This window comes from Pan paniscus, chromosome 20 (genome assembly GCF_029289425.2).
Source record: "Pan paniscus chromosome 20, NHGRI_mPanPan1-v2.0_pri, whole genome shotgun sequence".
NCBI classification, from domain to species: domain Eukaryota; kingdom Metazoa; phylum Chordata; class Mammalia; order Primates; family Hominidae; genus Pan; species Pan paniscus.
Genome location: NC_073269.2, coordinates 47,704,828 through 47,716,664, shown reverse-complemented (window position 1 = coordinate 47,716,664; position 11,837 = coordinate 47,704,828). Strand labels below are relative to the sequence as shown.

General features: G+C 43.3%; 1 long non-coding RNA gene across 2 annotated transcripts in view; it reads left to right on the top strand.

Moving 5' to 3' along the window:
* The first annotated feature begins 304 nt into the window (after positions 1 to 304).
* LOC100979105 (uncharacterized) overlaps positions 305 to 11,837 on the top strand; it is a 51,352-nt gene continuing 39,819 nt past the window's right edge. The window contains exons 1-2 of one of the 2 annotated variants that reach the window (XR_610800.7): positions 305 to 466; positions 570 to 773. This is a non-coding gene — a long non-coding RNA (uncharacterized LOC100979105). Of the gene's footprint in view, positions 467 to 569; positions 774 to 11,837 lie in introns of those variants that run through there. The other variant, XR_010110894.1, reaches the window with a different exon arrangement.

Genomic DNA, 11,837 nt, shown 5'->3' with positions numbered 1-11,837 from the left:
ATTTTAGCATTCTGAAAACACGGCTCACATTTGGTGAACTGCTTCTGAATTCGGTGACCTGCTATCTTGGCCCACCCCCTCCACCTGACCTTCTATAAAATGCCCCCTGATCTCCACGAGCATAATGTGATTGTATCACTTTGCGAGAAACCAACAGCACAGCACGCTCATTTCACATATCATGGGCTCATTTACTTCACTTACAATGAACAGAGCCAAGGAAGTGATAGTGGAGGAAGTGGCCAGTTTTCTGACGGATGTGATAGAAAAATGGTGTGCCGACCAATTAATGACATACGTCCCAAAACTAGCAACAGAAACCATGATCGCCGGGTTGAGGTTTCTAATCGAGAAGATGCTCATCTATGTACTCAATAAGGCAGCTTCCCTTCCTTATGAGCTGCTGAAACGCTTCAAAAACATCTCATATTTCCTGAAGAAGATGATGCCTGGACAAGCAGCACAGGTATTCAGATTTAACTTTCTGTTCATACGTCCAGCAGGATATTCGCGCAATTGTCAGGAAACCTTATCAGTTGACGAGCCCTGCACGTTTCCTTTAATTTCAGGAGGAAGAGGGTAATCCAGTTGCGTTTCCTGACATACTCTGCTGCTGTGATTAAACAACCACCAGGAAATTTTGATGACACCGTTCTCCTGAGCTCCTCCTTTTCCTCGGGGAACAAAAGCATTGAAACTACAAAAATAAAGTGTTATTTGGCTGCAATGAGGTCTCATGACTGTTTATGTGGTGGCTCGCTGCTCAGGACATGGTGAGTCTCTGGGTTGTGCGCTGAGGAGGGGAGGCTCTAAATGTGGAGAAAACCCATTGCATGGGACACCTCCATGGGGTCTGAGGGACTGAGGATGAGGAGCCCGACTGGGTCTAGGGAAGGAGGAAGTTTCAGAGGGTGAAATTCTGGCAGTAAATCCCGGGGGTGTTTGGGAACTTCCTCCTTCCAAAGGAGAAGTTTCAGGGAGGGATAAAGACAAACCCTCGGCTCCTTGAGGGGCCCTTACTAATTTGAGGCGACTCTAATGGGTAGGACAGTGACAATGGCCTCCTTCAGGACTGAGGCCCCTGAATAAATGAGGCCCAGATACAGTCCATGGGGGATGAGACCTTCAAGGGACACATTTCGGTTGGGACAGAAGAAAAGTGCAGCTCTGCAGCCGCAGAGGAAACCGTGGCAGTGTGAAAGCGACCTTGGAGGGGCCCTGTGCGCTCTGAATGCTTCTGAGCCCTCATCCTCTGTCCCCGCCTCTTTTTCTGGATTCTTCTGGCTCGGCTGTCTCCGCCGTCTTCTCGGCGCTCCACACTGCCCTCTTCAAATTTCCCTTCTGGCTTCCAAGTACTCCAAAATCTTTCAGATGTGTGTCCCTACCCCTGTTTTTAGCATGTGCTGGGGCTCCAGGTCCCTGAAGGTTTCTGACCTGAAATCCACCTCCCCAGTGGCGCAGATTCCACTCTAGAGACTCCACACTCCGCAAGGTTCCCAGGCCCCTGAGGGACAACTGAGTGGCCTGCGCACTTCAGGGCTCCACACTCCGCTAGGTCTTTCAAGCCCTTGGGGTCCCCTCCTTAGTTTTTCCCACCTTTCTGGGCTGCAGTCACTCCATAAATGCTGGGATCTGATCCCCACCCCCACTCTCGTTTCCTCAATTCTGTCGGCTACACGCTCTGCAAGGTCCTCCGGGCCCTGGATCCCCTCCCTCTCCCTATACCCACGCTCGTAGTCAGCCCTGCTGGGGTCCACTATTTTCAGGAACTAACCGTTCTCATGGAGCCTTGCTAACTGGAAAGCTGTGTGGAAGAACGGCTTAGAGGATAGAGGTGGAGATTTGGCTCTTCCATAGTGCCACTCACCCACCCCGCCATGCTGCCACTGCCAGACCCAGACCCCTGTTTCAGAACAAGTGGCCAGATTTGCTCCTGGACAGCGCTGGACACTGGCCTTTTCTCTGAAAACTACTCACCCTTTCTCTAGTCCCCACTTCATGCCAGCCTCCTTCCCTCTTCCTTCCCCCACGCTGGCTTCCGGGATCCTCGTCTGCTCAGACAACCTCTTCTGTGTCCCACCCCCGTTTTAAGAATGCTTTGGGGCACCAGGTTGGGGGAAGGTTTCTGGCCTGATATCCATCTCTTTCCAAACTCCCTTCTTCCCTTGAAAGGCTTCTTGCCTTCAGCCCCACTTCTGGCTCCGAGGTTTCAGGACACCCTCCTCTTCATCCTCATTCTTTTGACCGCCAGCTTTTTAGGAATTCGAACGTCCCTCTCATCTTCGTGAATCCTGTCCAGGCATTTGTTGACCCCTTCATCTGATACCCCTGACCTCACATTGCCAAAAGTCTACCCCTACCCAGTACACTGGAATTAGACAAAATCCCAGGAGTTTTACCTCAACTCTGAGTGTGCCCACAGGAGCTCTCCCTGAAGCCACGTCCTTTTAAGCAAGGTCTAGGGTTCCTCCCTCGTCTTAATGAACTCTTTGTCACACGGAGGACGTTATGGAGGCCTTATGATCTTTCACTGCTTTTCTGCCCAGCGTTTTGTCTTTCCATGGACATTTATAATATTTTCAATGGACATTTTGTTCTCTCAATGTCCACCCCTAATTTCCAACATCCCAAAGATTCTCATGTGTTTCCTGAAAGCCATTTACAGGAATGGCTGTGCCCAGACCCCCTTCCCCAGGATCCTCCTTCACACCTGGTAGGTGCCTCTCCTAGAGAGATTTGCACTCAGTTGTCGTGCAGTCACATGGCCCAGATGGTTGTTAATCACCCCCTTCCTGGCAACAGCTAGCAGCCAGGGAATCACTGGCACAGAAACCTCAGGGTGACCAAGATGAGGCCACCTCTGTGCTGAAGACTGTGCTCCAGAGTCTGCCTGAGATCAGGCTTAAGGTCTTCAGCCAGACCTGATGTTACCTGGTTTCCTTGAGCTGCCCTGCCTGAGCTATCGGGAGCACTCCCTCAATGCACATCTTGATTCCCTATCTCATGCTTTCCTTCTGGAAACCATGAGCTAGCAATCGCTACTGGCAATGGTCCTGGGAAGTCAACCCTAAGTATGGATTCTGGGGTTGGATGACTCCCCACAGGACTGCAGTGAGCAACCATCACTGCTGGCAGTTGGAGGACAGAGAGCCGCTAGGGCATGTGACCACTGTGAAACCACCGATGTTTCACCTGGGGTAATTTTGGATGAAGTACGGTAGAAGCACTGAAGGTACATTGCTTTTGGTTTGGAAGATTGTACGTAAATAATAGCAAAAGGAATGTGGAATTGGATGGCTGTGAACCAGTGCCATTGATGCATTGAAAGAGGAAAAGACAGGCTCTCACCTGTCACTCAGCAATTTAAAGTGTGAGAGTTGGGACTAGGTGTGGTGGCTCACATCTATAATCCAGAGATTCGGGGGAAGCTTGAGGAGGTAGGATCTTTTGAGTCCAGGAGTTCCAGACCAGCCTGGACACCAGAGCAAGACCTCATCTCTACAACAAAGTTTTCTTAAAAATTAGATGGGCTTGGTGGCACGCACCTGTACTTGTAGATCTAGCTAATGGGGAGCATGAGATAAAAAAATCACCTGAGCCAGGGACTTAGGGGTTACAATGAGGTATGATTGTGCCACTGCACACACTCCAACCTGGCCAACAGAGTGAGATTCTGCTTCAAAAAAAATAAGAAATAAATCAGGTTTGAGAATTGGAAAGCATCATCTTCTCCTAGAGCCAAAGGACATGTACAACTGAGACCCAGGAACAAGGCTTCATCACAAAGAGACCATCATCAATGGAGCCGGGAGATGCATTCCCCCTCACCCTGCCTTGAGGAGGCAGTGGAGTCATCTGTCCGGGATCCTCTATGACCCAGCCCTATTTGTCTGTCTCTTTGGCTTCTTTGGATTTATGTATTTTAGCTGTTATGACACTGTAATAACAAATAGAGTGATTTTTTTGAGTTGTGTGAGTGATGCTAGCTCCATAGTCATCCTGGGAGTGATGGGAACTTTTGAATTTGTGGCAAGTTGGAGGGTAGTGTGAGTGACCTGAGATTGCCAAATTGGGGCTAGCATTGGATGTGAGGTTAGGCTAGTGGAAAAATATGCCCAGAACCAGAGGAATGTGAGCTCACTGTGGGTGGTTAGGATCAGATCAGAATTGTACAGATGCATAGCTTTGGGGTAAAGAATAACATAATTCAGAAGTGCATGTATTAGTCTGTTCATGCACTGCTATAAAGAATTACCTGAGACTGGGTAATTATTTATAAAAACTCAGGTTTAATTGGCTCATGGTATTTTCATTTTATCTTAAATTATATTCAGTACAAAGATGACTGTTGTTTTCATCACTTTTTCCTGCCTGTAGTAGTTTCTCATAGCTGTTGTAATAAGTGACCACACCCCTCTAGCTTAAAACCACACACACTGATGTCCTTATGCCTTTGGAGTAAGAAGTCTCAAGTCAAGGTGCTGGCAGGGCGGTACTGACCTGGAGGCCTCAGGGGAGGTTCTGTGCTGCTTCTCCACTTCCTAAAGGCTGCTGCATCGCTTGCTCCAGCCCCTTCCTGACACCACTCACCCTCGTGCTTCTGTTGTCACATCCTCACCTCCTCCTCTGTGCTCACAGCTCCCTCTGTCTCTCTTTTGCAATCACACTTAGGATTCCATTCAGGGCCACCCATGTAACCCAGGAGAATTTCCCCACCTCAATATCCTGAACTTCATCCCATCTGCAAAGTCCCTCTGCCAGAAAAGGAACCATTCACCGGTTCCAGGTATTGTGACACAGGTATCTTTGGGGGTGATTATTCAGCCTACCACACTGCCTCCTTCCTGCTCACTAGAACTTGGGAGTTCCTCCCAGCATAGGAGCCCCCTGTGTGTGAACAGCCTGTCTCAACGCTCTCTATAAGGCCCTACTTCCTCAAAGGACCTCACAGTCGGGTCCCACCCCTCTCTGTCCATGCCCTGCCTTGGCTGGAGGGGTTGCAGCGGTGTGTGTTGGCGCCACCTGGTGGAGACAGGCCATCACAGCAGGTGAGTGCCCAATAGACGTACAAGCATGCCTGATAGGTAATTTTGAATTTTCTAACAGCCATATTGAAAAATGTGAAAAAAAAAAAAAAACAAGTGGAATTAATTCCATAAATATTATGTTTATCCCAATATATTCAAGAAATTATCAATTCAACACATAATCAGGAAAAAAAGAACGAGCTATTTTATTTACATTCTCTTGTTTATACGGCTTTGAAATCCTGTGTGTATTTCACACTTACAACAGCTCTGAATTCAGACCAGCCACATTCCAAGAGCTCAAAGCCACAAGAGGGCAGTGGCCACTGTACTGAACAGAACAGCTCTGGAAGAAAGGGGGGTCTGTTCAGGTTTTGAATTTGTTTCTGATTTAATCTTGGTAGGCTGTGTGTATCTAGGAATTTGTCCATTTCTTCTAGATATTCAAATTTATTGGCACATAGTTGCTCATTGTAGCCTCTAATCATCATTTGAATTCCTGCAGTAGCAGTTGTAATGTCTCCTTTTTCATTTTTGATTTTATTTATTTGGATCCTCCCCCCTTTTTTTCTTAGTTATGCTCCCCAATGATTTGTTGATTTTATTGAACTTTTCAAGAAATCAACTTCTTTCATTGTTTCTTGGGTTTTTTATGTCAATTTTATTTGTTTACACCCTAATCTTTATTCTGTCTTTTCTTCTACTCATTTTGTCTTTGGTATGCTATTGCTTCTCTAGTTCTTTAATGTGCATTCTTAGATTGCTTATTTGAAGTTCTTCCTCTTTACACCATAAGATGTAAACATTTTCTCATTATTTCATAAGATATAAACACTTATAGCTATAAACTACCCTCTTAGTACTGCCCTTGCTGTATCCCATAGGATTTGTTATGTTGTGTTTCCATTATCAATTGTGTCCGAAATTTTTCAATATTTTTCTTAATTTATTCATTTGCCAACTGATCATTCTGGAGCACGTTGTTTAATTTCCATGTGCTTATATAGCTTTCAAAATTCCTTTTGTGACTAATTTCTAGTTTTATTCCATTGTGGTTCAAGAAGATGCCTGATATTATTTCAACTTGTTTTTCTCAAGTTTTTTGGTTTTTTGTTTTGTTTTGTTTTGTTTTTTTTGAGACGGAGTCTCACTCTGTTGCCCAGGCTGGAGTGCGATGGTGCAATCTCAGCTCACTGCAAGCTCTGCCTCCTGGAGTCATGCCATTCTCCTGCCTCAGCCTCCCGAGTAACTGGGACTACAGGCACCCACCACCACACCCAGCTAATTTTTTGTATTTTTAGTAGAGATGGGGTTTCACCATGATAGCCAGGATGGTCTCGATCTTCTAACCTTGTGATCCACCTGCCTCAGCCTCCCAAAGTGCTGGGATTACAGGTGTGAGCTACCACTCCTGGTTCTTGTTTTGCAAGTTTTAAGATGTGTTTTGTGACCCAACATATGGCCTGTTTTTGAGAACGATCCATGTGCTGAGGAAAAGAATGTGGATTCTGCAGATTTCTTCAACGGAATGTTCTGTAAGTATCTGTTAGATCCATTTTATCTGTAGTGCACACTAAGTCTGTATTTTTTTTATTATTAATTTGCTGTCTAAAAGATCTGCCCAATACCAAAAGTCAGGTGTTAAAATCTCCAGCTGTTACTGTTTCAGGGCCTATATCTCTCTTTGGTTCTAATTATATTTCCTTTATATATCTGGGTGCTCCAGTGTTGGGTGCGCATGCATTTTAAATTGTTATATTCCCTTGCTGAATTGACATTTTTATCATTATATAGTGATATTCTTTGCCTCTTCTTATAGTTTTTGTCTTGAAATCATTTTGCTCTGATATAAGCATAGCAACTCTTGCTCTTTTCTGGTTTCCTTCCAAATGGGATATCTTTTAGTATTCCTTTATTTTCAGTCTATGTGAAGTTTTTAAAGGTGAAGTGTTTTCTTGTAGCTAATAGATCAATTGGTCTTGTTTTTTCATTCATTCGCCCAGTCTATATCTTTTGATTGGAGAGTTTAGTGCATTCTCATTCAATGTTATTATTGATAAGTAACGTCTTACTCCTGCTATTTTGTTATTTGTTTTCTGGTCGTTTTCTGGTCTTCTCTTGCCTTTCTTTTCTTCCTGTCTTCCTCTAGTGAAGGGGATTTTCTCTAGTGATATAATTGGGTTTCTTCCTTTTTATATTTTGTGGATTAATAGTAGGTTTTTTTGGTTGGAGGTGACCATGAAGTTTGCAAATACCGTCTTACAACCCATTATTTTAATCCATTAAAACTTAACACCATTTGCCTTAAAAAACAAACAAGCAGAAAGAAAACTAGTAAAAACTCTATTCCTTAACTTCATCCTTCTGCTTTTTAACTTGTTCTTGTTTCTATTTATATCTTATTGTATTGTCTATTTCTTGAAAAGTTGTGGTAGCTCTTATTTTTTATTGGTTTATCATTTCGCCTTTCTACTTAGAATGACAGCAGTTTACACACCACAGTTACAGGGTTAAAATATTTTTGTTTTTCTGTGTACTTACAATTACCAGTGAGTTTTGCACCTTCAGCTGATTATTTATTCCTCATCGGTGTTTTTATCTTTCTGATTGAAGTGCTCCCTTTAGCATTTCTTGTAGGACAGGTCTGGCATTGATGAATTCCCTGTTTTCATTTGTCTGAAAAAGTATTTATTTCTCCTTTAGGATGTTTTTGCCAGATATTCTATTGTAGGGTAGAAGTTGTTTTTCCTGAGTACTTTCAATATCAGGCCTCTCTCTCCTGGCCTGTAAGTTTCCACCAAAAAGTCTGCTGCCAGATGTATTGGAGCTCCACTGTATGTTATTTGTGTCTTTTCTCTTGCTGCTTTTAGGATCCTTTTCTTTATCCTTGACTTTTCAGAGTTTGATTATTAAATGCTTTGAGGTCATCTTTTTTGGGTTAAATCTGCTTGGTTTTCTATAACTGTCTCGTACTTGGTTATTAATATTTTTCTCTTGTCTTGGGGAGTTCTCTGTTATTATCTTCTTAAAGAAACTTTCTACCCTTATCCCTTTCTCTACCTCTTCTTTAAGATGAATAAATTTTAGGTTTGCCCCTTCGAGGCTATTTTCTAAATCCTATAGGCTTGCTTCATTGTTGTTTGTTCTTTTTTCTTCTGTCTCCCTTTACTGTGTTTTTCAGTGAGCCTGTTTTTGAGCTCACTGATTCTTGCTTCTGCTTGATCAGTTCTGCTTTTGAGGGACTGTGCTGCATTCTTTAGTGGGCCCATTGCATTTTTCAACTTGAGGATTTCTGCTTGATTCTTTTTAATGATTTCAATCCCTTTGTTAAATTTATCTGATAGAATTCTGAATTCCTTCTCTGCATTATCTTGAATTTCTCCCACTTTCCTCACAATGACTATTTTGAATTCTGTTTCTGAAAGGTCACATATCTCTGTTTCTACAGGACTGACCCCCAGTCCCTTATTTCATTCATTTGGTGAGTTCCTATTTTCCTGGATGGTGTTGATGCTAGTCGATGCTCCTTGGTGTCTAGGAATCGGAGGGTTAGGTATTTATTGTTGTCTTCACTGTCTGGGATTATTTGCAGCCATTCTTCCGGGAAAGATGTTTCCGATATCTGAAAGGACTTGGGTGTTGCAATCTAAGCTGTATCTGCTTTAGGGAGCACCCCCATCCCAGTAACGCTGTGATTGCATACTTCTATCAGTATCATTTTGACAGTGTTGGAGAAGATTCAGGAAAATTCTTTGAATTATTAGGTGGACACTTGCTTCTTTCTATTTTTTTTTTTTAGATGGAGTCTCTCTCTGTTGCCCAGGCTGGAGGGGGCAGTGGTGTGATCTCTGCTCACTGCAACCTCCACCTCCCAGTTCAAGCAATTCTCCTGCCTAAGCCTCCTGAGTGGCTGAGATGACAAGTCCATGTTACCACGCTTGGCTAATTTTTGTATTTTTAATAGAGACGTGATTTCACCATGTTGGTCAGACTGGTCTCAAACTCCTGACCTCGTGATCTGTCCACCTCGGCCTCCCAAAGTGCTGGGATTACAGGTGTGAGTCACCACTCCCGGCCCTTAAGTGGACACTTTCATTCCCTTTCCTTACTTTCTCCCAAACATAGAGAGTCTTTGTCTGTGTTCTGAATTACATAATGCTGGAAGTGGAGTGATAAAAGCATCAATGTGGCAACCACCACTATGAATGCACTGGCTCAGATTTGAAGCCACCACATAGCACTGAGTCTTGCCCAAGGCTTGCAGTAACCTCTCTCTGACTACTACCTATGTTCACTCAAGGCTCTGGGGCTCTACAATCAGCAGATTGCAAAGCCAGCTGGGTCTGTGTTTTTTCCTTAAGAGATGTGAGATTCCCCAAGCTCTTGATGTGTGCACACGTGCCATCTAGGAGTCAGGGACTACAGTAAACATCTTAGAAGTCTACCTGGTGTTCTATTGTACTGTGGTTGAGCTGGCACTCAGATCACATTACACAGTCCTTCCAACTCTTCCTTCCACTTTCCAAAAAGAAGGGAGCCTAAGCCCATAACCACCACCATCTCAGGGCACAAGGACTACTGCTGTACAACCAGCCTTGTCCCTTTAAGGTCCCAGGTCTCTTGGGTAAGCTTGTCGTGTATGCTGCCTGGCCCGGGACTCACCCTTCAGGGTTCTGGGCTCCTCTCTGGCAAAGGACAGGTCCAGAATTGTTGATAAAAAGTTAACTCCTAGAATCAGAGACCCCACAAGCCCAGTTAGTGCTCTGCCCCACTATGTCTTTGCTGGCACCTAACGTGCAAGACAAAGTCCCCTTTACTTTTCCCTCTGCTTTTCTCAAACCGAAGCATTTTTGCCCTTTAGCAACCACAGCTGGTAATGTGCTGAGTCTCACCTGAAGTTAGGAAGTTTCAGAGGTCCCCACAAAAGCCCTCGACATACAACAGGGGTATTGCAGCTGGTTATTCAGGGTCCAGGGTTTCCTCAGTTAGCAGATGTCAAATGTTGGCTGTTCTGTGTGCTTTCTTTCAATGCAACAGATTCTGTATTGGCCCAGGGTGTGTCTGGAAATGTCATCTGTGGCCAGGAATGGTGCCTCACGCCTGTAATCCCAGCACTTTGGGAGACCAAAACGGGTGGATCACGAGGTTAAGAGATGAAGACCAGCCTGGTCACGATGGTGAAAACCCGTCTCTACTAAAAATACAAAAATTACCGTGGCGTGGTTGTGGGTACCGGTAATCCCAGCTACTCAGGAGGCTGAGGCAAAGAATTATTTGAACCCAGGAGGCAGAGGTTGCAGTGAGCTGAGTTCGCCACTGCACTCCCGCCTGGTGACAGAGGGAGACTGTATCTCAAAAAACAAAAAAAGACAAAAAACGAAAAAGGAAGAAATGTCATCTGGGAGCTAGAGCCTGGTATCAGGATAACAGTGGCCTCCTAAAATGAGTGACAAATTACTCCATCCTTTTTCAATTTTTGAAGAATTTGAGTAGAATTGTTATTACTTCTTCTTTCAATGGTTGGTAGGATTCAGCAGTTAACCCATCGCGTCCTGGGCTTTGTTTTTATGACAGCCTTCTTGTGATGACTTTGATCTTATTACTCATTATTGGTTTATAAGATTCCCTATTTCTTCATGGTTCACATTTAGCGGGATGTATGTGTTCAGACACTTATCAATTTTCTCCAGGATTTTTAGTTTTTTGGCGCATAGTTGTTTCTCATCTTTGCTAATGATTTTTATATTTCTGAAGTCTCAGTTATTCTGTCTTCTTTTTCATTTCCAATTTTTTTTATTTGAGTCTTCCGACTTCACTTCTTAATTAGTCTCCCCAAGGGTTCGTCAATTTTATCTTTTCAGAAAAACAACTCTTTTTATTGATGTTCTTTGTTACTTTAGAGTTTCAATTTCATTCATTTTTGCTCTAATATTTAACATTTATTTCCTTCTACTAATTTTAGGATTGGTTGGTTCCTACTTTTGTAGTTCTTCGGAGTGTGTCATTAGGTTATTTTTTTGAAGTCTTTCTGCTTTGTTGATATAGGCATTATTGGTATAAAATTCCTTCTTAATGCTGCTTTTGCTGCACACAATGAGTTTGGTGTGTTGTATTTCCATTTTCATTTGCTTCAAAAACATTTGCAATTTATTACTTAATTTCTTCCTTAACCCGTTGGTTGTTCAGGAGCATGTTGTATAATTTTCATGAGTTTGTTCATTTTCCAAGGTTCCTCTGGGTATTGATTTTTAGTTTTAGAATGATGGTTTCCAGCTTCATCCATGTCCCTACAAAGGACATAAACTCATCCTTTTTTATGGCTGCATAGTAGTCCATGGTGTATATATGCCAAATTTTCTTAATCCAGTCTATCAGTGATGGACATTTGGGGTGGTTCCAAGTCTTTGCTATTGTGAATAGTGCCACAATAAACATATGTGTGCATGTGTCTTCATAGTAGCATGATTTATAATCCTTTGGATATATACCCAGTAATGGGATTGCTGGGTCAAATGGTATTTCTAGTTCTAGATCCTTGAGGAATTGCCACAGTGTCTTCCACAATGGTTGAACTAGTTTACACTCCCACAAACAGTGTAAAACGGTTCCAAATTCTCCACATCCTCTCCAGCACCTGTTGTTTCCTGACTTTTTAATGATCACCATTCTAACTGGTGTGAGATGGTATCTCACTGTGGTTTTGATTTGCATTTCTGTGATGACCAGTGATGATGAGCATTTTTTCATGTGTCTGTTGGCTGCATAAATGTCTTCTTTTGAAAAGTGTCTGTTCATATCCTTTGCCCACTT